Source organism: Passer domesticus, chromosome 1, assembly GCF_036417665.1.
Source record: "Passer domesticus isolate bPasDom1 chromosome 1, bPasDom1.hap1, whole genome shotgun sequence".
In the NCBI taxonomy this organism is placed as follows: Eukaryota; Metazoa; Chordata; class Aves; order Passeriformes; family Passeridae; genus Passer; species Passer domesticus.
Window position 1 is genome coordinate 40,192,449 of NC_087474.1, and position 23,834 is coordinate 40,216,282.

Below are 23,834 nucleotides of genomic sequence, written 5' to 3' on the forward strand. Positions count from 1 at the left end.
AATACTTTGATCCAGATTTATCCATGATTTTATAAATATTTTACATCTTTGAGAATTCTGTTACCAATTTACAAGTAATATCTCAGCATTAGAGTACATGGCAGATCTAGAGGTTTACAGTCAATAAGATGAAGCCCAGGGGAGGTGGGGAGTCTGGATTTCATTCTTATCTGTGTGTACAGAAACTGGGTTAAGATGAGGACATGCTCATAAGATTGATTTTCTTTTCCTGTAAATACAATGGAGGGATGAGTCTTTACAACTACAGAGAAACACACCCTGCCACAACAGGATCCCCACCCTGTCTCTGCTCAGTCCTTTTGATAAAAGCCCCATGCTGTGGGCAATCCAGATTAGTTTCATGTGAAGAAAATTGGAAAGGTTAAGGGGGGTGGGGATGTGTGTGTCCTCTGTCTTACAAAGCTGTCCATTCTGGTTTTCTAGGAAAACGCCTAGGACCCCCATCTCATCCCAGCAATTGCTAAAATCTCTGTGTCTCATCAACATCCAGTCCAGCTGTGGGACTGGGACAGTTTCACTTTTCATTTGGAAAGCTCCATCTCTTCTCAGAAACATGATTTTAACTGAAATGTGGTGTTTACGGGATATCATTTTCTCATTTATTTTGCAACATCAACTGTCATTAAAAGAAGACATTTACAGGAAATATTAGGGGAAAAGGCAAAAGTACAGGAATTTCCATCAGCAAGACACTCACTGGGAAAGTAAGATATTCCTTCCAAAAAGGAAAAGAGATATTACCAAGCAAACCTAGATAACGGGGGCTGACATTTTTCTTTCTAAAGTCAAAATGTCATGGGAGTAGAAAGGAATGATATGTATAGCATGATATTTTAACTGAGCTGATTTATGGTTGACTCACAAGAGTTGCACAGAAACAACCCCAGTGACAGATAAATTTTAATCAAGATATAGGTCTTTCCCTCTTTATCCTTAAGACACATCATTAGCCTAAAGAGTGACTTTTGCTTTCTTTTTCTTCTTCAAGCACTAAGAGAAGCTGGATAGGAGAAAAAATATCTAATACATAGAATAGATAAAGTTCTTAAAATTTAGATTTTAGAGAACATATTTGGGAGTGCTAATTGGGGGACAAACTGTTACAGTTTTTTCTTGCAAGTCCTTTAAGGTCCATTCCAGCAGTTCCAATCAGGTTGCTCTGAAGAACAGTTTCTCATAACCAGAGAGTCTCAGAATCCAGTGAGGAGTAGAATTGGCTCAAGACATTGCTTAAATGCTTCATCTGAATAACAAAATAAAATATTTCTCTTTGCTGTCTTCCTAATATCATTTGTGTGATGATGACCTGATTGCAGCTGAAATTTTGCTTGTAGCATTTTTAGTTGAGAGTTTCAAACAGTCCAGACAAGTCCGATATTTCTTGCTACTGCAGAGCAGGGTTAACTGGGAATCATAACTATTTTTATTAGCTTCAAAAATCTGGTCTTTTATTTTTCCATCTGTTATTAATTTTTTTTAAGAGATTTCATTTTTTGAGGTGTGAAAAAGGCAAACAGATTTTATTGGCTTTTTTTTTTCCCCTGCAAAACCTGATTAAAAAATATCTTTCTGCACAGAATACAGCCTTTGACACTGGGGGTGTGGAACTCTTCTGAATCATGATGTGACAGGAGATAGATTTAGTATATAATTCACATTTAAGTAGGGAATATACTTTTCTTTCCAAACTGCATCTTCTTGTTATAATTTTGGTGACAGCCTTTGTCATCAAAAGTGTATGTATGTATATACGTAATTCTGCTGTGCTAGGGAACGTGGTGCTTTATACTCTCCAAAGTACTGATGTCTGTATTGTAAAATCTAAAAAGAAAGTAAGTTAACCATTGTGACACGGAGGGGGCAGCTGAGTAACTAAGTATTTTCTTGCCTGCCAACCTGTATAAAGGTAGCAGGGCTGATATGCTGTGAGGCTGGGTAGGACCCTGTGGTTGTGCTGCTTAGTTCCTCAGGTATTCCCATCTCTCATTCCCTTCACTTCTTTCTGTGTTGAGTACATCAGTTTCAAGTTTGGATATTTTATCATCTTCCTTTCAATTTCTAGAGGCATTTAAATAAGTGCCTTTTGAAGAAGCCCTTTGGCCTGGCTGCAGGAATTGTTCCTTAGAGGAAGGCAGCCAGTAAAATACACTAGAAACAAAAGCAGAAAATGAGAAAACCAGCCCTGGTGGGAATGATTTACAGGCAATCTCGATGAGATTAACAAAAGGAATAAAAGCCAAGTCCACAAAAGGAAAAATGAGATACTGATCTCTCTGCAAGAGACACTGTCCCAGAATTTCGATCAGTTCAACTGAGCAGCAATAAACAAACAAACAAAAGCCAAAAGAGCTTACAACATTTGGGATCACAAAAAGCTTAAAACCATTCTGAAAGTCATATTAATACTAATCCAACAGGAGAAACAACAAAAATCTTGAGTAAGCTACAGCACATCTCTTAACAAAATTGCCTTGCATCCCCATGAAGATCCAACATGAATATACATTATAGGATTTCCTTAGCACTAGCTGACCATATCTTGGTATTTTGCAAAGTACTTTACATACTGTGCTTTGTTTCTGTTGGACTATTTCTAGTAGTCAGTGCCTGCATCTGCTCACCATCCTCATCCCTTCCTGAGAAATTTGTCCTCCAAATCCACACACTCAGTTCTGTTCTTCTGGGGTGGTTTGGAATCCTCTACTATTTTTTTTTCTTTTTGGTAAAATTAAAATTTCTAAGGATAATTTGTCATTTGTCATTTTTTATGACAAAATATGAACTGGAAAATGTTTTTCAGTTCCAGAAAGTTGTGGTCCAAGTGTGAGAATATCATTGTTTCAGACTAGGTTTCAGTATCTCCCACTAGAAAGAGATCCCTGGTTTTCCACATTTGAGGCATGGCATCAGTTTTGTTGCCCTGATATGTTAAAAGAATCTGACAATGGCATAGGAATAACAGGGAACATACTTTAGGCCTCTTTGTGTAAACTGTGAACATGAAATGAATTATATATTTACAAACTGCAATCAAGTCATCTAAAGCAGTATTTGGTGCAGCACTGTGATGGATTTTTCTGAACTGCCTTGTTCTGTTCCAGATCTGGGCCCTCTTTGCTGCACTTCACTCTGTTATGCAGCAGACAGACATATGACAAGTTCAGGCTTTGTAGATTTTGCCGAGGTCCACATCTATTATGACCCAGATCAGATTTCTGGATCAGATTTCCACACTAATAGCCACTGCCCACTGATTAGTGCTGCAGCCAACTTTTCAAGAGTTCTAGCAATTTGCCCAGTCCCTATTCATATCATGTAGGCAAATGCTCCTTAGTTATATACAAATAAAACAGATCCCCACTTTACAATCAGCACAATCCATTTTATGTTTTAAGAACAGATTGTTCAGTGCAGCAAAGTGCTATTCATCATGGAGGCATTTCCCACACTACAAGCCAGGATCTTTTAATTAGACTCCAGGGATTGTTGCTCCCTGGCCTGCATTTCTAGCTCGAGGGTATGGTGGAGAGAAATTCAGCCTGAGAAACCTGTGTGGCACCTCACGTTCACTGGCAGATCTGAAAGCCTCACCTTCAGGGCCAAAACCTGCACTGTCTTTGAGACAGTTCTTACTCCTCAGTTGCCTGCGTGCTTGAGTTAGTTCAAAGAGTTATGACATAAGGCATAAACGGACTCAAAATCCAGCTTTTTCTGGTGAGTTGGAAAGGACTTAAGAGAACATCTAGTTCCAACCCGCCTTTCACGGGTAGAGAAAGTTCTTCCATGTTGTAGGGGAGAAAAAACAGAAATGCATAAAGGTTAATTAAAAATTATTTGCTGTATGAAGCAGTTATATAATGTCCTAAAATATAACATGGATTAAAAAAATCAAAACATAGAATTCTTTTATGTTCAGGATGAAACACTTACTGCTTTCTAGTAGCTGGAATTGCTGTGAATCCATGTTGGAAGTGGGTTGAGATTATTTAAAAACAACGGGAAAATGATAAAAATCAATGAAATACAACAGTTTGGAAAGACTTTTCCTGAAGGAAAGATACTCCTTTGTGGTGGTTTCAATTGCAAAATCAACACAACCTTTTAGGGTACTCATGACCTAGTGTTAATTCTACTGCTCTGATAAATGACCTTTTTTTTGCTGCTTCAGAGTCAAAGAGAGAGCCACTTTCTGGAGTGAATGGAGCTGGGTGAATCACATGGTCTATGGCAAGCTCTGGAGTGCTTAGCAAATGAAGTCATCCAGACAGGATTAAACACAGTTATGTCTCCGTAGCAGAGCCTTGTTTATGGAAAATGGGTTTGGGCGATTGGCTTAGCCTAAGCACATACTGTTCTTTTTTACCTAGGCACATAAGACTTTCTTCTGTCCCAGGCAGAAAATGTTCCTGAGTTTAATTCATAGAGATGGAACTTGGAAGAAGGAGGCTGGTCTATCTGTTCCTCTGATTTCCCATAGGCTTGGCAAGCTCCTCAATATATACAGCAGCCTGTGCTGCTTTTTTTTCCCTAATGAAATCCTACACTTTTTGAGGTTCCTGTGTCTTTTCCAAATGAAGTCGCCAAGAAACACATGAAGCATATATCAGCTGCAATTAGAAAATGGTGGTTTAAAATTATGTTGGTATTTTAAAGCATAAATATTCTTATTCATATGCATCTAAAATGCAAAAATGCACCAGCTGTGAGGTTTTTCCTTTACTTCGGCTTATGAAAAACTCCAGGGGATCAGGAAATTTAGAGCACAAGAATGGTTTATTTTTATACCTATTTCCCTTGTCATTTCCTTTTCCCATTCCAGTCCCTCTGAGAGGAACCAATTAACTTGAGACATTTTCCACATTCATTAGTATCTTCATTAAAAAAGGGGCAGAATTGTTTCAAGACTTGTATCTTGTGCCCAGTAAACTGTGATAACATTGCTTGTCAGAGTGTAATGAGTAGCAAAACTGTTAGAGATATAAAATCTGTGAATTAATAAAACTGTTGCATTTTGCATCTACATTTGTATGAAAATGGAAAAGAGACCACTACAAAATAGCAAGTTAATAAATAAAATGAACTTTAAGAAAGCAGGGTAGTAGCCATAAATTAAAAGGTGATTGTCAATGCTGTTGGAGTTAGTTGCTGGAAAATAACCTGATTAGCACTTTTCAATAGAATAACAAGGTGTTGCGACTCCAGCAAAAGGCTTTAACATTATCAGGCAAATAAAGAGTCACCAAAATGTCACCTGAGCTACATGCCACAATCAGAGAGATGGGGCTGCCCCATCTTGATGCTTTCTGGGGAGTCCTGGACTCACAGAGCCCCTGCTGCTGGTACTGGTGCATGTTTACACTCCTCCTCACCTCTCCTCTCTTTTCTCCTGCCATTTAGTGACACCACAGCTGCCCTGCCATGATCAGAACCAGAAGCACAGGCAGGGGATGGGGAGAAGTACAGTGCATGAAGGGGCAGGGAGAGCTGGTCCCTTAATATGTGTGGTCTTCTTACCTGATCTGGCTGGCTGGGGATATGGCTCTTATCCCAGAAGGCTTCTTACATGTCTGCTTTGATTTGGGCATGGTGTTGTTCCCTTGCTTCTTGTCCTCAATAGAAAAACAAAAGGTTAGTAATAGTGCAGAAGAAAATTACTTTTGCTGGTGCATATCATTCCCTGCTGTTTATCACTGTATTTCTATGGCCATACCATTCCTTTTTGCATACCACCACATCATTGCATACCACTTTTTTATTATTGTTATTTCTAGGGAATACACTAGCAGGTTCTTTTCTGCTGCTCTTTTTTATTTTTTACTACTTAGGGAGCTGGAATTGGCTCAAGCTGTCCAGCCAAAATTGCATATAATATTCAGAAGTCCTCAGATTTCATAAGACCAAGGTAGATGGTTCTTATAACCACTTCTTTGTTATGGAGACATGAAATCCAGTGCAGATTTTTTCCCATCCTTCAAAAATCAAATGTTGTAGAGTCAACATTAGACACTGAACAATAGCATACATTGGAGCAACTCCAACAAATTTTCATTTTAGGACTAGGAATTCCTGTGTATCAGCAACACTTCATGCTACCCTCCATTCAAACTCTGTGGTTTTTGCCATGGTGAGCAAGTTGTCATGAAGTTACCAGTTCCCACTAGCAGCCCTTCTCTGACCCATTTACCACAAAGAACTCTACAGTCTCTTGCAGTGATAGTTCCCCAGCACAGACACATCTGACACTATTTTTAGTGAAGTTCCAGCAACTTGCTGTAATTCCTAGCTGAATCTTTTTTCCTGTTATTAGGGTTTTAAAGTTGCCAAGCACTGCCAGCATTTAAGACCTAGGTTTTGTGGCTAAAGTCAAATACAGTCAATTCTGAAAGCAGTTAGGGTCTAGTTGCTGCTTGAATGAAATGACTGAGTCTTTGTAGCTCCATCTCAACTATTAAAATTAGAGAGAGAAAGAAGACAGAAGGAAAATTAAAGCATTTCTGATTAAGCAAAACTGTCAACCCCAAAATAAAATTAAGGAACTTTTCATAGTTCCTAATCTGATTTCTCCAAACCTGTGGTAAGATTAGAGAGGTTTTTTGGTTAGAAGTCCTTAGTCCCCAAGCTCCTGTGTCTTCAAGACTTTGCTCAAAAAATTCACTGTGCTGCTATATGAAGGATTAAAGTTTTTCTGACTAAATTGTCAAGATTACAGCTGCATTCATCAACTGCTTGCAAATTATTGTTTCTCTGGGGAAAAAAAACACTCTCAGTTTTAGGGAAAGGGCTTGCATATGCATGGCAGTCTGTAGGTTCCGACATAGAAAAGAGATTTCTAAATGAAAATTTAATATGGAAAATATAATAACTGAATTATTGATAAACACAATATGACATCACAAACAGCCCTGAATAACCTCAACCTCTCACTCATGTCTGCTGCTGTAATTTATTATCTGTTATCATGCTGCTTTATAGGCTTTATTACACATAGAAGATAAACCTGAGCCAAGTATCTCAAGCACCTTTCAGAGTATGCAAGCACAATACCTTGTAATAGAAAGTATTTCAGTTTCAGAGTGCTGAAACATTCTCATGTTTAAGAATGCTATGTATAGGACAGTTCACTTCAGAAATTATGTTTAGCTTTTTAAAAGAACATTTTTCTGATTTTAATCAGCTTAATTCTTCAGTCTCCTGTACTTAAAATACAGGAAACAAGAATTAGACAATGGATAAAAGAGCTCATAATAACTAAACCAAGATTTCCTCCCATGAAGTCGGAGATCTGAACCTTGCAGGAATATCAAAGTGCTGCATTTTTTTTCTGTGCACTCAACATTTTTAAATACCATAAGGCTTTTAAAAATAAACACCTTACAGCACTATTCCTCCTAAAAATATTTTTAACACACGCTATTTTGGTTTTGGTGTCTATATTTTTGAAAAGAAGAAAATTAATTCTGATATAGTGGAAACCAGAAAACAAAGCAAATGCTGCAGCATTCCTGCAGAAAAGTAAACAAACAAACAAACAAAAAACACTGTAGACAAAGATGTACTGAGCTATCAGATTGCAATGGCAGTGAAGGGAATCACAGCACACTAGGAAAGGGAAAATACATATAAAGCCAAGTCAGTCTCACTACAGAAAAAAAAAACCCAAAAACTAAAGCATGTGCATTGGCTTTGCTTGTCCCTGCCACACATCTATGGATTTCAGTTGTTGATTAAAGATATGGGAGGATTTTACATTTTCATGCATCTGCTACTGGCTTGAGGACATGAACTCTCTCCTTGACAGCATACTGCACATGAGAGATGGAAGCTTGCAAAAACAAATGCTAAGGGTCCTCAAGCCAAGCTCACAGCTGTGCATTTCAGAGTTTCCGTGGAGATGATTGTGCAGTACTCAGCCTGCTCTAGTCATAGAGATACCTCTGCCTTTTCCACAGGTTAAGATGGAGTGATAGAGCCAGAGCACTTTACATGACAAAAAGTTGGATAATAATACTTGTGAATGTTTTCTAAACTATTGAATGACAATTGGGACTGTTCTGATGGTACAGGTGTCTTTGCAGTGGAAAGGTCAGCAAAATTTGTATCCACTGATTAGTGACAGAGTAGCTGCAGCTAAATTTTGTGAGCCTTTTGTCTAATGAATTATGACTTCAGTGATATGATCATTGATCCAGCTCCTACTGAAGTCAACAAGAATCATTCCATTGATATTCAAGAGAAGCTGGATATAAATAGTCCTACAAAGTCAGTAGTCTTCGGGAAATACTTATTTGGCTTCAGACAGAGAAAAATGCAGCCCAATGAGGCTGTAAATATTTCAGGATAGAGTTATATACTTCTGCTGGCACAGCAGACAGTTTCTTTTTATCTGGACATAAAGAGCACTTCAGACAGCTTCTTGATTTTAGCTGGTTAGAACAGTTTTAAAGTTCACAAAATACTGCATTACAAGTGGCAGATGTATTCCTCACTGCTGTGGGTCAACAGCGGGAAATTTTTGAGAGGGCTTGAACGAGCTCGCTGTTTGCCATGTTGATGGACATTCATTGATTTGCTGCACATTCTTGGGGGTTAATTGAAACTTTAGATGTAAGCATTTTGACACATCCATGGATCAGCAAAAATTCTGATGCAGCCTTTCTTGGAGTTATTGCAGGACTGAACTTGCATAGTCTGGATGATTGAGTCAGAGAGGCTGAGCTTCCTCCTTGTGCCTAAGATGACCCTTTATAGAGCCATTTTCCATGTTTGCTGAAGTTCCCTGAAGAGATTAAATTTATGGACTAAGGCTATTACTAGAAGTAGTGAAAGGGGGGTGGGGGAACCTCACAGACCTTCACATACAGAAAGTTGCTATGGGATTCAAGTTCTCCATCAAAAGAACGTGTTAGGAGTGGGCCAAGAACATGAACAGCTCTCTGAAATCCTCAAGGAGACCAGAGGGAATTTAACTAAATGGACACTGAGCTACCTACATCTGAAGAAAAACACACTGTATGGGGAAATAGAAGTATGTGCACAGTGGAGATGGAAGGAAATTCAGTTTCCCCCATTAGAAGATCTGTCAATATGTCTTGTACTGACCAATGTTAATGTACAGACATTATTTTTATCACTACCTGATAACTTTGGCCGTGCCAGTGTGTTTGTGTACATGCTAAGTCTGTGTGTGTGTAAAAAAGGACATTTTTTTCTGTCTGTCTGCACCTCCTCTTCCCTTCAGTAGACGAAGCTGGCAAGAGGCTACTCTCTTTACCTCTTCTTCTGCATGACCTCCCCTGAGAACAAACACTATACACTAATGCTTTGCCCTGAAAATTTTTATAGCTCCTCTAAAAATATTGTACACACACTTAAAAAGACATCTTATCAGAAAACAATTACATGGAAGCCATTTTAGAGTAAATTACTGTAGGAAAAACATATCCTTCCTCTCCTCACACAGCATCAACACATACCATTATTACGTATGTGTTCCTGTCAGGAGTCCAACCATGTATACGGCTGCATATTGAAATGTCTGTACATTAGACAGTTACATGCTTTGAGCAGCTTCAGAAACTGCAAGCAGATTTTAAGCACATTCTGTGCTTCATCCTTATGGCCCAGTTCCTGTTATCCATCAAGCCTGTTTTAAAATAGGACGCGTTTTTGGTACTGTAAAGTCAACAGTGCTGGAAAGTTGGCAGGTAGGCTTGTTTAAACAACATTCCCAAGTAGTCTCCTGGCAGGTGTTTCCAGAGTACTTTGAGCACAATTCTTTGGATGGGAGATCTGCCAAAGTACATAGCAACAGGGAAAGAAGTGTTTTCCTTTACCACAGTTGGGACAGTGCAGTGTTTTAGATGCTGCGCTGTGCATCCATTTTGGGAGCTTATTTTGGCACTGGGTCAGAACCTATACAATGGCAAAATACACAGCATCTTCCTGCCTGTTTAATGGAAGTGACTTCCAGAATATGGACTGGGAGGTTATCTTCCTGGCAACGGGCCAGCCTCTGACATGCCTCTTGCGCCAATCTAGTCTGTCCAGCCATATACAAACCTTTCACCTTGGAACTGCTTTCCACAGACTGTCATGCTGCAAGGGTTTGTGCAAGTTCACAGCAAATGTTCATCGCATAGCTGGCCAAAAGTACAAAATGGGAAGGGCGGATGAGGCAGGAGAGGGATCAGAGAAGCCTTGTCTACCTGGCACTGATTTCTGTTGCAGCCAAACCTAGCTTTGCTTAATTGAAACCTGTCCTTTGGATTTGAAAAACACACGAGTGGTTTTATAATCCTTCTGGCAGCCTGTCCACTTCTCAGTATGTGTCCTGGACCTAAAATTACCCTCTATAACATCCCTGCAGAAATAGTCTCTTAGATATGTGTACTCTTACCTACATACAAATGCCCTCTGACCTGAAATCGAAACAGGTATGGGAAAGAGTAAACAGACATCAAAGGCTAAAGGAAACATTAACTGAGGGATATGCTGGTTTGAATTTTAACCTTTAATGCTGTACTGAAATAAGCCCTGTTCAAAGACATGGTCACAGCATGTTTGGTTGTTAAGCAAGTTCTTAGTAGTCTAATACCAGAGCTGCAGCTACAGGTTACCTGCACTCATGCAGCCTTGATACAGGCTGAGTGTGCTCTATAGCACAAAACTGTTTTCCTAAGTAAGGGCTTTAATCTAAAATCCAATTCTAGTTCTTAGTTGTAAAGAAAAAAAAAAAAGAAAAAACTGGGTCAAAACAAAACACCTGTATTTTCCTGGATATGTAGACAGCCTAATGAAAAATTTCAGATGTGACCTATTTCCATCACTTGAGAACCTTCCACCATTGAGGCAACTGTGTCAGCATCCATACTGTCAGTTATTTCACTTGAGCTGTTGCTGGGCATGTGACTCTACTCCATTCTGCCTCTGTACCCACCCCCTTACTCTTCCCCATGCTCACCCACCCCACTGGCTGTACAGTGAGCTAACAACACCTTCACCTCTCTCATTCCTAACTCTGCAAGCTGGCACAAGGACAGAAACCCACAGTGCTCTATAGGCTGCAAATGACACTACTGTGTGCTAAAATCTGCAGGAAGACAAGCAGAGTGGGTAGTAACTTTTTTCTGTTTCATTTTGTAAAAATCTTCATTTCCCTATTGAAATTGTCTGGCACAGAATTTTCAGGTTTGGAGTGGTCTGCATCAAATCCAGCTGGCCCAGCTACAAAATATGTGGACTGGCAAGGACCCTTCTTTGTCCTCTGTAACTGTCAACCTTCCTGTTTCACTGAGCCTGTCCTGTTTCCCACCCAAAATTCACCTTGGCCTGAGCTAGCAGCAGGCTCTTCTCTAGGGGCTTGGCTTCTCCAGTGAGTTGTGACTCCTCCTGCCTCCAAAGATAACTTCAAAGCTCTCCTCTTATTAATATTTTATATGTGAGTACTTCCATTATTTTTCTTTGTCTTTTATGTGTAAGTAAATGGGGGATTTTTTTTTTCTTGTATTATATCTTATATAAGTTAGAGAGCTTAGGTATATGCTTACAGACAGGGACTCTGTGGGATCAGGCCTGCAAACAACACAAACACAGGCAGCCTGGCATCAGACACCTCCTTGTCCAGAGGTAGAGGGTGGATGAGCAGGAGAGCACGAGGACACAACTAAACACTGCATGGTGACATGGGGGATCTGAGCAGCCCTGCTCTTATTGCACTGTAACATGATGAGCATTGCAGCAAATGGAAGTTTTCAGCAGAATTTATGATAAAAACTGTCCAAAAAAAGCACAAGGGATTACTTCAAGGAAACCCAGCCCAGCAAGATAGTTAAATACTATATTGTAGGGGAGAGCCTACAGTGTCTTCTTTCTAATAAGTTCTTAATAAATTGTTCTCCATTACTTTGTGTAATAACTGTTTTAATTAATGAAACAAAGAAACATGAAACAAAGAAAATGTGCAATGGATCCAGGGGAATCAGCTAGTCTATTCCTAGTTTTGGTGTCTGACTTACAAAACTACTTCTCAGTGGTACACATTGATACTAGAGTAATACTGAGGCATTACACTGAGAGTAGCTAAGTTTCCTTTTCTCTTGTTTTTTAGAATAACCTAGTTATCAATCATTTAATATTCTCAGAGGGTGACATTTACTCTGATGTTGGCTCTGTCCCCAGGGAAGAGAGCAATCCAAGAAAATACCAATGCTTTAACTACGGGTGAAGTAAAATTTGAGTGACTATTTCCAGAAATGTTTATAGTACTTGCCAGTCTACGTTGCTCAGATAAAAAATAGAGTGAATAATACTAGTATGGTTTGTTAAAAAAAAAAAACAACAGCTATATTCTGAGATGTTATTGGAATCCTAAGCATTTCCAGGTGTTGTGCATGGCTTACAATAGTAAGGATATAAATTTTCCCAGCCTCTTTTTCCTTTTTGTTTTGACTTTTTCTAATGTTGTGAAGGATACTCACAAGCCTAGAGAATATTCATTTGCCCTGACACAGATTGTGTATGGTCCTGATGATTGGACCTTTCCATTCTGATCTGTAATCACATTTCTTTTTTGACTTCATTCCTTTATGTTGGAGCTCTCTACCTTCTCCAGATTATGGAGCAAAACCATCACGATTTTCTAACAAAAAAAAAAAGGTCCATTCCAGTTGCATAAACCACCACAGACACCAATGTGAACACAACACCACTTGCAGTGGTGATAACACTTTTTAGTCATTACCAAAATAGGCCAGATGTAGTCTAGTGACCTAAAAACCTCAGATTTACTTTATAAATCCTATAAATCTCTGGATTCCTCAACCAGAAGTTGGATCTGTTGCATCTAACTGATTGTTGTCAGACTGATAGAAATGCCTGTTCAAGAAATAAGGAAATTTTAGATCCCTAATGATTGTGACTGGGCATATATTTTCAAATAACTTGCCTTTAATTTCTGGGATTTGCTCTAATTATTACTCTTAGCTAGGAAATGCTCCTGTTGGGCAAGGTGCAGTATGGCTGTCACTTTTTAAAGGAAAATATTTAAACCTACATGGTCTCAGAGATCTGCATCAGTCAAACAGGCTCTTGGAAATGGAGCTTTGGAAACAGAAACAGAAATTTTAAGAACTTTTCTAAAACTCAGAAGACATTGCCCGTCATTCTCACCAGCAGCTTTTGAAAGAGGAATATTCCTGGATGTTTTACTTCCCTTACAATTCTGGATGTAATTTTACTCCAATGCTGGCATAGCTTTCTCTATTGTGGGCAAAGGTCTTGCAACCAAATGGAATTTCTGTGAGTGTGGTTGCAAAATGCTTCTTCTAGAGAACCTGAAAAAGAAAACACAGAAGAATGTGCTGAGTTATCAGTGTGGGGTTTTTTTTTGCAAAGCATACTAATGCCTGTCACTCTCTTTGAACAGTCACTTCTGAAATTTTTGGGAGTTTGTCTGTACAAATGCCAAATTACCAACTAGGATTCTGTATTAAATCAACTTTTCCTCTGTTGGGTGAAAGGTGCATAACAGTAATTCAGTGGAGATTTTCCTGCAGAAAATAGAAAGCACTTAAAGCCTTGGAACAAAATGTTTTCTGAGACTAGCTGAATGGTTACCAGGCTGTCGATTTGGAGCCAGCTTTCAGATCCTTGTTTGTTTGGACCTGTATCTAGGCACAGCTGCTAAATCAGCTTCCCAGCACACCTCTGTGGAACAGATCCTCCATCTAGCAACTCTCAGCAGTGTGTGCTGCTATAGCATTTAGCTGCCAGAGACCAGAGTATCAGCTCTGACACATCCCATTTCCTTTACTCACCTCAATAACTGAAATATGTCCAATGCTCTACTCTTTGGATATTGTGACCAATTAGTAAAGGGGATAGAGAATATTAGCTGGCTGATTAGTTTGTTCCATTGCACAGAAGACAGTTTAGGAAATCCCAGCCCATGCAGGAGAGGGATATGGAATAACAAAATTTAAATGCAGAAGAACAAGAAAGAAGTAGCACATTAGAATTGCTTGTTGGAAGGCAACTCACCTTCTAGCAAGACATGAGCACAAGGCTAGGAAGGTAAAAGAGATTCCAAATTCTTTGGAAGAGTGCTGTTGCCAGGACTCTTGGGGAAGGATTCTCAGTGGAGACTCTCGGAGAAGACCATGGATGTAACATAGGCTGTTTTCTTACAGGGTGTTGTCCCCTGAGCTTTGTCAATATGACATCTCATTTTAACAGCTATTGTGTATGTGTTCTGCTCTGTGACACCCCCAGTTCTAACTATTCCAGGCCTGTTTTAAAAATAACTGGCAGAATTTAAGGATTTGTTTCCCAAATAAAAATCTGAGATTACCTTCAGATTTCAATATGCAAGTGAGAATGGCTATATTTGAAATGACCATTCCCTCATAACATCTTTTATATCAGAGACAATCAAACGATTTTCAACATTTTGTTTGAGCAGAAATATAATGGGAATAGCAATTCAGTCTTTCCTTTTTATTTTTCTAATCTGTTGTTAGTTCTGTGCTAATGCTCAGCTTCTAACTTGCTGAACAAAAGTAGCAACTGTATTTCCAATACATCATTCTGCTCTGTATAATTTTTTCAGGAATATTGCAACAAATTCACTAATAGTATTCTTAGAAACTATGAATTTTAAATGCTTATTAGGGTTCATCTGCAGAAAATATATTTTCACCTCATAAAGCTTAATTTTTAGACAAGATAATTTTCATCATATGTCAGCATCCTAAATAATTCCATCTCAGCTCAAAATTAATGCCATGCAAATAAGTCATTGTAACAGACCACTGCCATGCTTTTAAACCAGTACCAAGCAGAGTCAAATTATTTCAAATAACCTCCAGTGGTATCCTGCCACAGAACAGGAAAATACTCTGTGGTGAATGAATCCAAACCAGACTAACCCTCAACCTTAGAATTTTAGTCATTGACTATTCTTACCCAACTGTCTATAAAAGATGCAGTCACTAAATTTTGAAAAGCATATGCATTGAAAGAAAACTGGGAGGTTTCAAAATTTTCATTTCATTGAAGTACATGATTTGTTACAAATTATTTACCAGTTCCATTAATGAGAGACTAAAAAAAGCCATACAAGAGCTTCAAAATAGAAAATGGAGGTAGTGTTGACTGTTTTGGACTGAAGGATAAAGAAGACATTTCTCCTTCAGAGCAGGCTTCAACTGGTGCAGAAAACTATGTACAATGGAATTCATGTCATATCACTTCAGTCATCTGGGAAGTAGATGTTTAATTTAGTAGCTGCCTCAGTATGCTCTGTAGCCAGCGGCAAGTAGGCACCTCCTGAAAATTCTCATCCACCTCAGATGGGTTGAATACTCCTCCCCAGTGATTACAGAGGAAGCATCAGTAACCCAATAGCTCAGACAGCTGCCTTTCAGCAGGTCAATGTCAAGTGAGATGAACCCTCCTTAGGGAAAGGCTAAAATTACAGGTCAAAGTTTATTGTGTGCACGTTTGTATTTTGTCACAAGGGCCTCTGGCTGGTGAGGGACAAATGTATCCATGACATTGTTGTCCTGCTCCTGGAGTGGTTTTTGCTCTGTGAAACACAACAGCCCTGGGGCTGGCAGCACTGGGAAAGAGCAGCTCAAGGAACAATGGGCTCGCAGCTGAGCTGTGCGCAAATGAGGAAAGGAAGCCATTTGTCATCTGTAGGACTTAATGGAGAGCCACTTCCTATTAATTAGAGAAACACAGAAATTGAAAAAAAAATAAAATAAAACAAGAAACTTACGTAATATGATCTCAGAGCTGGCTGATTTGCTAATGTAAAACACAGGGTGGAAAAAAAAGGCTGATAATGTGGAACAGTAGGGCATGACTGCTGATCTCATAGAAAAAACATGCGGAAAATACTATTCAAAACACTGGCAAAATGACTTCATGTGAAAGGCAGATTTCTTCTCTTCCAGTGGGCAGGCTGTTCCAAAGGAACCTGCATGCATCTGCATGTGTGCTTTTTCCATTAGCAGGCATGCAGGAGGCTTGGGGATGGCAGAGTCAAATGGGCAGTGTTTGGTTCACACGGTGTGTGTGTTTTTGTCCTAGATTAGGGTGCTGTCAGATTGTGTTTGAGACTTTTACCTCTTTAGCCCCGCTTGAAAGGCTAGGGGAATTTTCTGAGGTTTCAATGGGTTGGGGAGCAAAAGAAAGTTTCTCGCCAGATGCAGTCATTCATCTCTAGCTCTCTAGATTCAAATGGTTAGAAAAGCAGAATTAGCAGTAGGACATGCCCAGTCCCTGCTTTTTAAAACTGGAATCTGGAGCATGGGCAAATGACCCAAGACACTCCCTGCTACTCTCATTTAAACATGTAACAGGTACATTTTTTATTATTTTGTCAGTTGTGAATGACTGTAGAAATAGGCATTTGTTCACACAAAACAAAAAAACCCACAAAATTCTCCCTTCATGATACTATAAAAAAAAAAAAATTACCAGGCAAAACTTCCCTTCTCTTTCACATACTGCAAAAAGTGTTTAATAGTGACTGCTTTAGGAAGAGATAGTTTGCTGTGCTAAAAATAGATGTCCAGTACTTTACATGAAATGTAGTGTTCAAATTCGTTAGTATTTACTAAAATTTTAGGAGGGATTTCTCTAAGTGCTTATGAATTCCAACTCTCACTATTACACACTCAAGCACTACACTCTTTTGCTTTTATTGGTAGGAAAAGGAGTTTGACAGGGGCTGATCAGAGACTTGAGAAACAAAATTGTTGGCCTCTGTTTCTCATGCTGTTTTTCCTTCCTTCACAAAATCTATAATAAGCCTGAGCATTGAATGAGATTCCACACATGCTGAAAAATGAACCCAGATGTCCCTTTGGAGACGAGCGTGGTCCTCTCCTGAACAGACATCTCTCCATTACTTCCCTGGAGGTAGATGTGCCATATCAGCACTACTTGTGTGAACACAGTCTCTGTCACCCCCTTCCTTCCTAGGAAACCTATGTTCCTCATCAGTGTATTTTTGGAAACATTTGAGTGTTTGTCTTCTCTGACACCTGGTGTTATGACACCTTCTAATTCTTTGACAAGTGCAGTGGCAAAATGAGTTATTTTATTGCTTATAACTGTTGCATGCACTGTCTTGCCTTAGTGGTGTTATTGTCTGTATCAAAGTAGTATGCTTCAGGTAAAATCTACTAGGAGTGCCCATTTTTAGGCAATAGTATTTTTGTTAGGTCGGGCATTGAGCTGACTCAGATGTAGCTTACACTGGCTTTGGGTTCTTTTTAAAGAGCTGTGCAGATGCCATGGTAACTGACCCAGGCTAAGAGAGGCAGGCGGGGCATTACTAATGGGACTTTGAGATTTTCAGTGCAGTTCACTGGAGAATAACCTGAAATCTATATATATGTATGTGGCACTCGACTGGGATTTTGAAGTTTTTTTTGTTAAGAAAATGTTTTTGCGTAATGTCTGACCTTAGGCAAAACAGCCTTGGCATTTGTAAAGGCTCTGAAGATTGTTAATATTTGACTAGTCCCTATAACTTCAGCAAATCAAGCATCAAGTGCCATAAGAGAGTGTAACAGTTTGTATTTTTGTTTTTCATGTAGGAAATATACATTATTCTGAGTCATTGCATTTCCCAAGAATAGATCTAAGAGCTGCAATAGTCCACAACAGAGATCAGCAAGAAGGATAGGAAAACCAAAGATGGCATACAGGTATTCTATCATGCTGTGTGGTCTAGAAGTTGATCAAACATCATAGAATAGAGATCTGTAAAAGGCAACACCTCCCTGCCTCTGTTTAAATTTAAAGTGCACTGGAAACCATTGTCTCATAAAGAATTTAAATAACCATCAGTAAAACATTCTGTTTTGGAGGTGCAACATGTCCTGGATTTCTGGTGGTCTTTTACTAGGCAGGTTTTAATCTCTATTTCAGGGGAAGAAAATTACATCCTGACGCAACCCTTTCAGATAGGCTGCTGCCGCTGGGCAAAAAAGACTATATTACCTAGATAAGGGGAGTTTTGTTACGTAAATTGTGTCCCACATTTTCTTCTAAAATATTTCCTTCTGTCTCTCTCTCTCTTTCATTTTCAAAGCAGCTGAAAATTTGTTATGTGCCTTAACGTAGGGCTGAAATCTTAATCCCAGTTTTATGAGGTCTATTAAACTGATATGTACTGTGCTATGTGGGAATTAATCCCAGGTGGCCTCCAGGAAAGCCTGGTGTCTCCAGTTCTCAAGTGATTGTCTCCTGTGCGTGTGATCTGTGCGTTTTCCAGTGTGTACAGTGTATTGTGTATTACAATTTAATGAGATAAAGACAAGTGGAACGTGCACACTTAATCAGTTCAAATGATAGTATTTCCTAACCCATATCACCAAGAAAGGCTCACAGCTGTTCAGGCTCATTCCAGTGAGTAATAGCTTTCAAAAAAAAAAGAACCATACAAAATAGTAGAAATCAAAATGTAATTAGAGTTAACTAGTAATCTTTCTGTCTTAATTACAGTATTGTAATTTTCCTTACTTCAGAGAGTGAACTCCTGAGAGAATTTTGCCCACTGGATTGTTTAGAGGAAAAAAAATAAAACCTGTAATTTTTTATTCTCTGGTGTTGCTTCTTCCTTTATCCTATAAACTTGTCAGGTTCATGTATTTTTAATTTCATTGTCTGGGAACATGTTAGCTGTGGTATGGAAGTGACAAAGAAACACTGTGTTTCTGAGAGCTTATGGAAAAACTGGGCAAAGTTTAAAATTATCATCCTCTGCATTGCTGCAGAAATTACTGATTGGTCTTCTTCAAGGAAAACTGCTGAAAAAGTACTGGAAACTACTTTCCTGAAACAGGGTCTATTACCTCATCTATTTTGAACTTGGTGGATTATAGATGTTTCTCCAAATAAGATCTACCTCCCTCTTTGCTCCTCACCCTTCATATCCCTTTCCAGGACATGTTTCTCTAGTGCCTGGTTTTGCCCCTTGTTAGACTGTCCATATTCTGGACAAAATTTTTCTTTTTTTTCCCCTTTTCATCTCCTCTCTTATCTTGTCTTTCCTATAATGAGCTGTTTAAGTCCATAGGTTTTCTTTAAGAGAATGTTGTGGGTATACTCTGACTGTTTTCTCAAGGCCTTGTCCTTCCACCTCAGATGTCTCTCTGCTCCCCAGAACCCTTCTGCTGCTTCATGTGATTGTCAGGGTGGGATTCACTCACGTAAACGTCAGTGTCCAGAGACCTTCCAATGCTTAGGGTATTCCCTAAGGCTTTCAGTTGTCTGTCTTGAAATCTATTATAGGGCCTGTGTCATTTGAGGCTGTCACAAGTATGTTTAGGTAACTGAATTGTTCTCTCTTAAACCCTCTTGCTCTTCTCTGGCATAGCAACTTGTTCTCTGTGACAAATACACAGTGTGTAGGCACCAGACAGCTTGTCAAATGTCTCCTCTCTGGCACATCTATTTCCTGGGAAGCTCTAGCTGTTGCTCCCCTTGAAACTTTTTTTTCACAGTATCAACTTCCAATACTGAAAGAGTTTTAGAAAATGGGGAAGTCACTCTGTCACATCAAGGTTTATCCCTTGATAAACCACATTTGTCAGTAGGATATTGAAAAAAGACAGACAAATTATCGCCCATACTTGAATCTACATCCTGATTTATATCACTATATATTATCATAGGAGGTTTGACTGAAGGAAATGCATTCAGGATTTTATCCCACTTGTAGCACTAAAGCTTTATTTCTCAGATTATGATTTTCCCTTGCTAGTCTCTGATAACCCTTCTTTTTATGCTTCCCACATGAGTTTCTGTGAAAATGCAGCTCAGTCAGGTGTTTTGAGTGAAAATCTGAAAGACTGAACAAGTGCAACATAGGCTCAGATTCTGATACTCTTCTATTTTCCCAAACCATTGCTCCATACAGAGCCTAAAGAGTGAAGCTCAGCAGTATTTCAGACAAATAGGGCCTTGAAACTGGTGGCAATAGCTTCATTTTCCACCCACTAATATCTTTCAAAACCCCATTTAACATCATTCTTCCACGAATTTGGGTAAATATTTGACCTTATGTATCAGATTATGAAACAAATTACAGAAAATGCATTTTTTTCTAAGAAATTAATCCAATGTAACCATAGAATGTGTCTAATCAGTCTAGAATCTTGTCATCCTGGGATTTTATTACATGTGCAAGTATTACTGGAAGGAGTCTGAAGAACTGACCCTTGGGAACCCTTTTTTATGGAAAAAAGAAAAAAAAAAAGCCAGAAAACATGTGTTTGCTGATAGGGTTGAATGATTTTTCTTAAAGATATTCTTCAGTGAGGCGGGAAAGCATCTATCTGAAAATCAGTCTTTTCTTTTGCTAAATTTTCAATCTCCTCAACATCTTTGTAATGACAGGCTGGGAAATCTGTGGGCAGTTGTTACCAGCAGCAGTTTTGTCTTATTTCCTCTCAAAAAAAAAAACCCAACCAAAAAAACCCCACACCCCACTGTCCATTTTAGCCTTTCCTGCTTTCAGACACAGTCAAAAATTTGATGTAAGTTCAGATAATGAACACTGGCAGGTATTTAATGTTGTTAACCAGCTATGTGCATTTAGCTGAGTATGTAACATTGTACTTACATGTGTGACAGGATTCCCTCTTGATCTCTCCTGAAGACTGACTGAAGTAACATTCAGAGGTCACAGTGTGATCTCAAGGGACAGTATCACAAGATAGTAGAAAACACTTGGCTGTGGACAGCCCCTGGTATCAGTTGAGGCTGGGAATGAAGAGATGGAGAGCAGCCCTGGAGAGAAGGACTCGGGGGTGCTGGGGCGTGAGAGGACATGACCCAGCCATGGGCACTCACGGCCCAGAAAGCCAAATGTCTCCTGGGCTGCATCCAAAGCAGCGTGGGCAGCAGGGCAAGGGAGGGGATTCTGCCCCTCTGCTTCCCTCCGGTGAGACCCCACCTGGAACCCTGCATCCAGCTCTGGGATCCCAGCACAGGAAAAACATGGACTTGTTGGAGTGAGTCCAGAGGAGGCCACCAAGATGATCAGAGGGATGAAGTATCTCTCTTGTGAGGAAAGGCTGAGAGAATTGGGTTTATTCAGCTTGGAGAAGAGAAAGTTTCAGGGGAACCTAACTGAGATCTTTTAGTACCTGAAGGGAGCTCACAAGAAAGGCTGGAGAGAGAGTATGTACAAAGGCTTAGATCCGATATTAGGGAGAAATTCTTTACTGTGAGGCTGGTGAGGGTCCCTCTATCCCTCAGCCTCCTGCAGATCACTGGCTTTACTTGGCAGCTCAGTGTCAATACTATTGTGGAGCGTCTCCCCAGTTTGTCAGGTGGCCAGCAGTCAGTCAGCCCTGTCTGAGAAATGGCAGAATTGTGTCTCTGCGGGGTCTGATAACTGAGACATTTTGCAATAGTACCCAGAACCATCAGGGGAAGTATTTATAAAGCAATTGGAATAACTTCCCTGTAGTGCTTTCCCAGACTTTTCCAGCCTCACAGCTCTCTCAGATAACTTTTCCCCCTCATCCATTTTCATTTTCTCGGGTACTTGGGTAGCCACTTCTAAAGTCTATTGCACAAAAAAATTCTTTCTGATTTGCAGGGGATTTATCCCCGCACATAGTTCAGAGTCAGAAATCAGTCTCCAGTGATGGATAAAGTCTCTCCCTTAATTGCCTTTTAACCCTTTCCTTAACTTGGACTTAAGTGTGTAGAGGAGATATGAAGAACCAAGTTGTAAACTTTTAAAAGAGTAAGGAATGCAACTTCTCTGGGAAAATACATTCTAAACACATCAGCTCTAAATACAATAATTAAGAACCAACAATATTTTTTTATCCACTCTGACACCGAGTTAGCTAATATCATTTAGTAGGAACTTCTATGTAATTGATTGTTGAGTCAAAATATTTTCTGTGACAGGTCACAAAATGGTTTTGTAGCATTTCCATGCAGCTGGAGAAATAATCATACAAGCAAAAGGGCAGCAGCTGTGACATTTCAAAGTCTTACCAGGAATGGAATTCTGGAAATGTAATAGATGTTTAAAAGTCCCCATCATCTGTCCAGTCCCCACCCACCTCTTTCTCTTTCTTGCCTACATATGTATTAAATAACAAGTAAAAGAAATTACTGATACAGTATAATTCTGGTTTCCAATTTATATTATCTGATATTTAAAAGAAAATATATCCATATTTTTAAAAAACAGGACAGGTGTTTGTCTTAGTGGTTGGATGTCTCAGCTTTAAGTACGAAATTGTGCTTGAATAATGACATCTATTTGAATCCAGTAATTCAAGGCTCTGCTGTAAAAGAAAGGCTGAAAGAAAACATCCAAAACTGTAAGTTCACAGCAGCCACTGACTAACTTTCAGCTCACCAGACAATTGAATGGACAGCTTGCTTTTTCCAGCATTTGCCTGAGACTAGCCATACTGCTTGCATGCACTGTGAAAATTATTATCCTGAGATTGCAAGTTTGAAGACTATGGATGAATTGCAGGAAGAGAAAATGACATAGTAGGCAAGTGCAATTAGCATAGTGACGTTTAGAGCAATTTTTTTTGTGACTTGCTCCCTGCCTTTGGGAATAGTTTGTGTTTGCACAGATTTTCTTGAAAAATTCTATTTTAGAGCATTTTTTCCTCATGCAAAAGGGACATTATTTTCAGTTTACAATTCTTCAGCTAAAGCAAAAGATCAATGTATTTAGCACTCTTAAATGTTGGTATATGTATTTCACATAATAGCATTCGTATTTCACCTGTATTTCTTCCTCTCAGTATAATGCAGAGGAATACTGACCAGCATATATTTTGCTGTTTTTAAAGCTTGATTTTCTTTTTTGATTCTTCATGACTCATCTTTGTGCTACGGGTATTCACTTTACCAATTTCTCCATGGTCACCTTTAACAATAAAGTCTTCTTGACTTCAATGGCATCAAGAATGTGGGTTAGGCAGAACCAAAAAAGAGCACACAAGCACTCAGAAAGAAGGAACACTGAGCAGATGGCAGTTTCAGATTTGCAAACTGAGAATCATTAATATAATCTAAAAATAGCTAAAGGCATCTATTGGTGATTTTTCTGTACCAAAGTTTGAGGTTACAACAATGAAGGATGTATTCTGAAGGACTTAACAGACCTGTGGAGAGCTCCTGGTCTTGGAGCTCAGTTCCTTTGGGCCACCTCAGTCACAGACTGTTCAGTGCTCTCACTGGCATCAGAGGGGATTTTGGTTTATTCAGTTTGGAAAACTTCTTTCTGGTTCCTGTGTGAGTGATGAGGCTTTTAAAAAATCTGGCCATTTATTTAAGATGTTCAGACCTTCTGAATGGCAAGTTTATACTCACATGCAGTGATTTGTGTGCATGTTTATAAGGGGACAGAAGTGTGTGGGGGGAATCTCTCTTGGCCAGCACAGCCTGTTTATAACCTACTGACAACACAGGGTAGGCATAGCTATGCTGAAGTAAAAAGAGTCTTCTGATGTACCTTGTGTCACAAGGCCATGTCCAGAAGGGCTCCAGTAGGAGGCTCTGCCAGTTGATCCCCATTAGCACAACTTGGTTCAGACTGGACAAGTGAGCTCCTACCAGGAGACAGGGGTTGGCACCTTTTCCTAAGTGCTCAGACTGCATGGTGAGGCTCTTGATGCTGGTAAGGTGTTAGTGAAATACCTAGAAGGGAATTCTGCCTTAATAGAAGCTATCTCACAGTTACCATGTCCACCCAAACTTGAATTGTCTTCTTTGTCCTCCTGTACACTCCCTGTTGAACAATGCAA

At 39.3% G+C, this 23,834-nt stretch overlaps 2 long non-coding RNA genes across 3 annotated transcripts in view; one reads left to right on the plus strand and one right to left on the minus strand.

Annotated features, from left to right (window-relative positions):
- The window catches only part of LOC135287799 (uncharacterized), a 73,727-nt gene extending 55,882 nt beyond the window's left edge, over positions 1-17,845 (plus strand). For both annotated transcript variants that reach the window (XR_010351314.1, XR_010351315.1), the window contains exon 3: positions 17,631-17,845. This is a non-coding gene — a long non-coding RNA (uncharacterized LOC135287799). The remainder of the gene's footprint in view (positions 1-17,630) is intronic.
- Positions 4,476-14,192, minus strand: LOC135287785 (uncharacterized). The gene is made up of 4 exons (XR_010351312.1): positions 14,059-14,192; positions 13,189-13,352; positions 5,536-5,630; positions 4,476-4,628 (listed from the first exon to the last, which is right to left on the minus strand). It is a non-coding gene; the product is annotated as an uncharacterized LOC135287785 (long non-coding RNA).
- Positions 17,846-23,834: the final 5,989 nt, after the last annotated feature.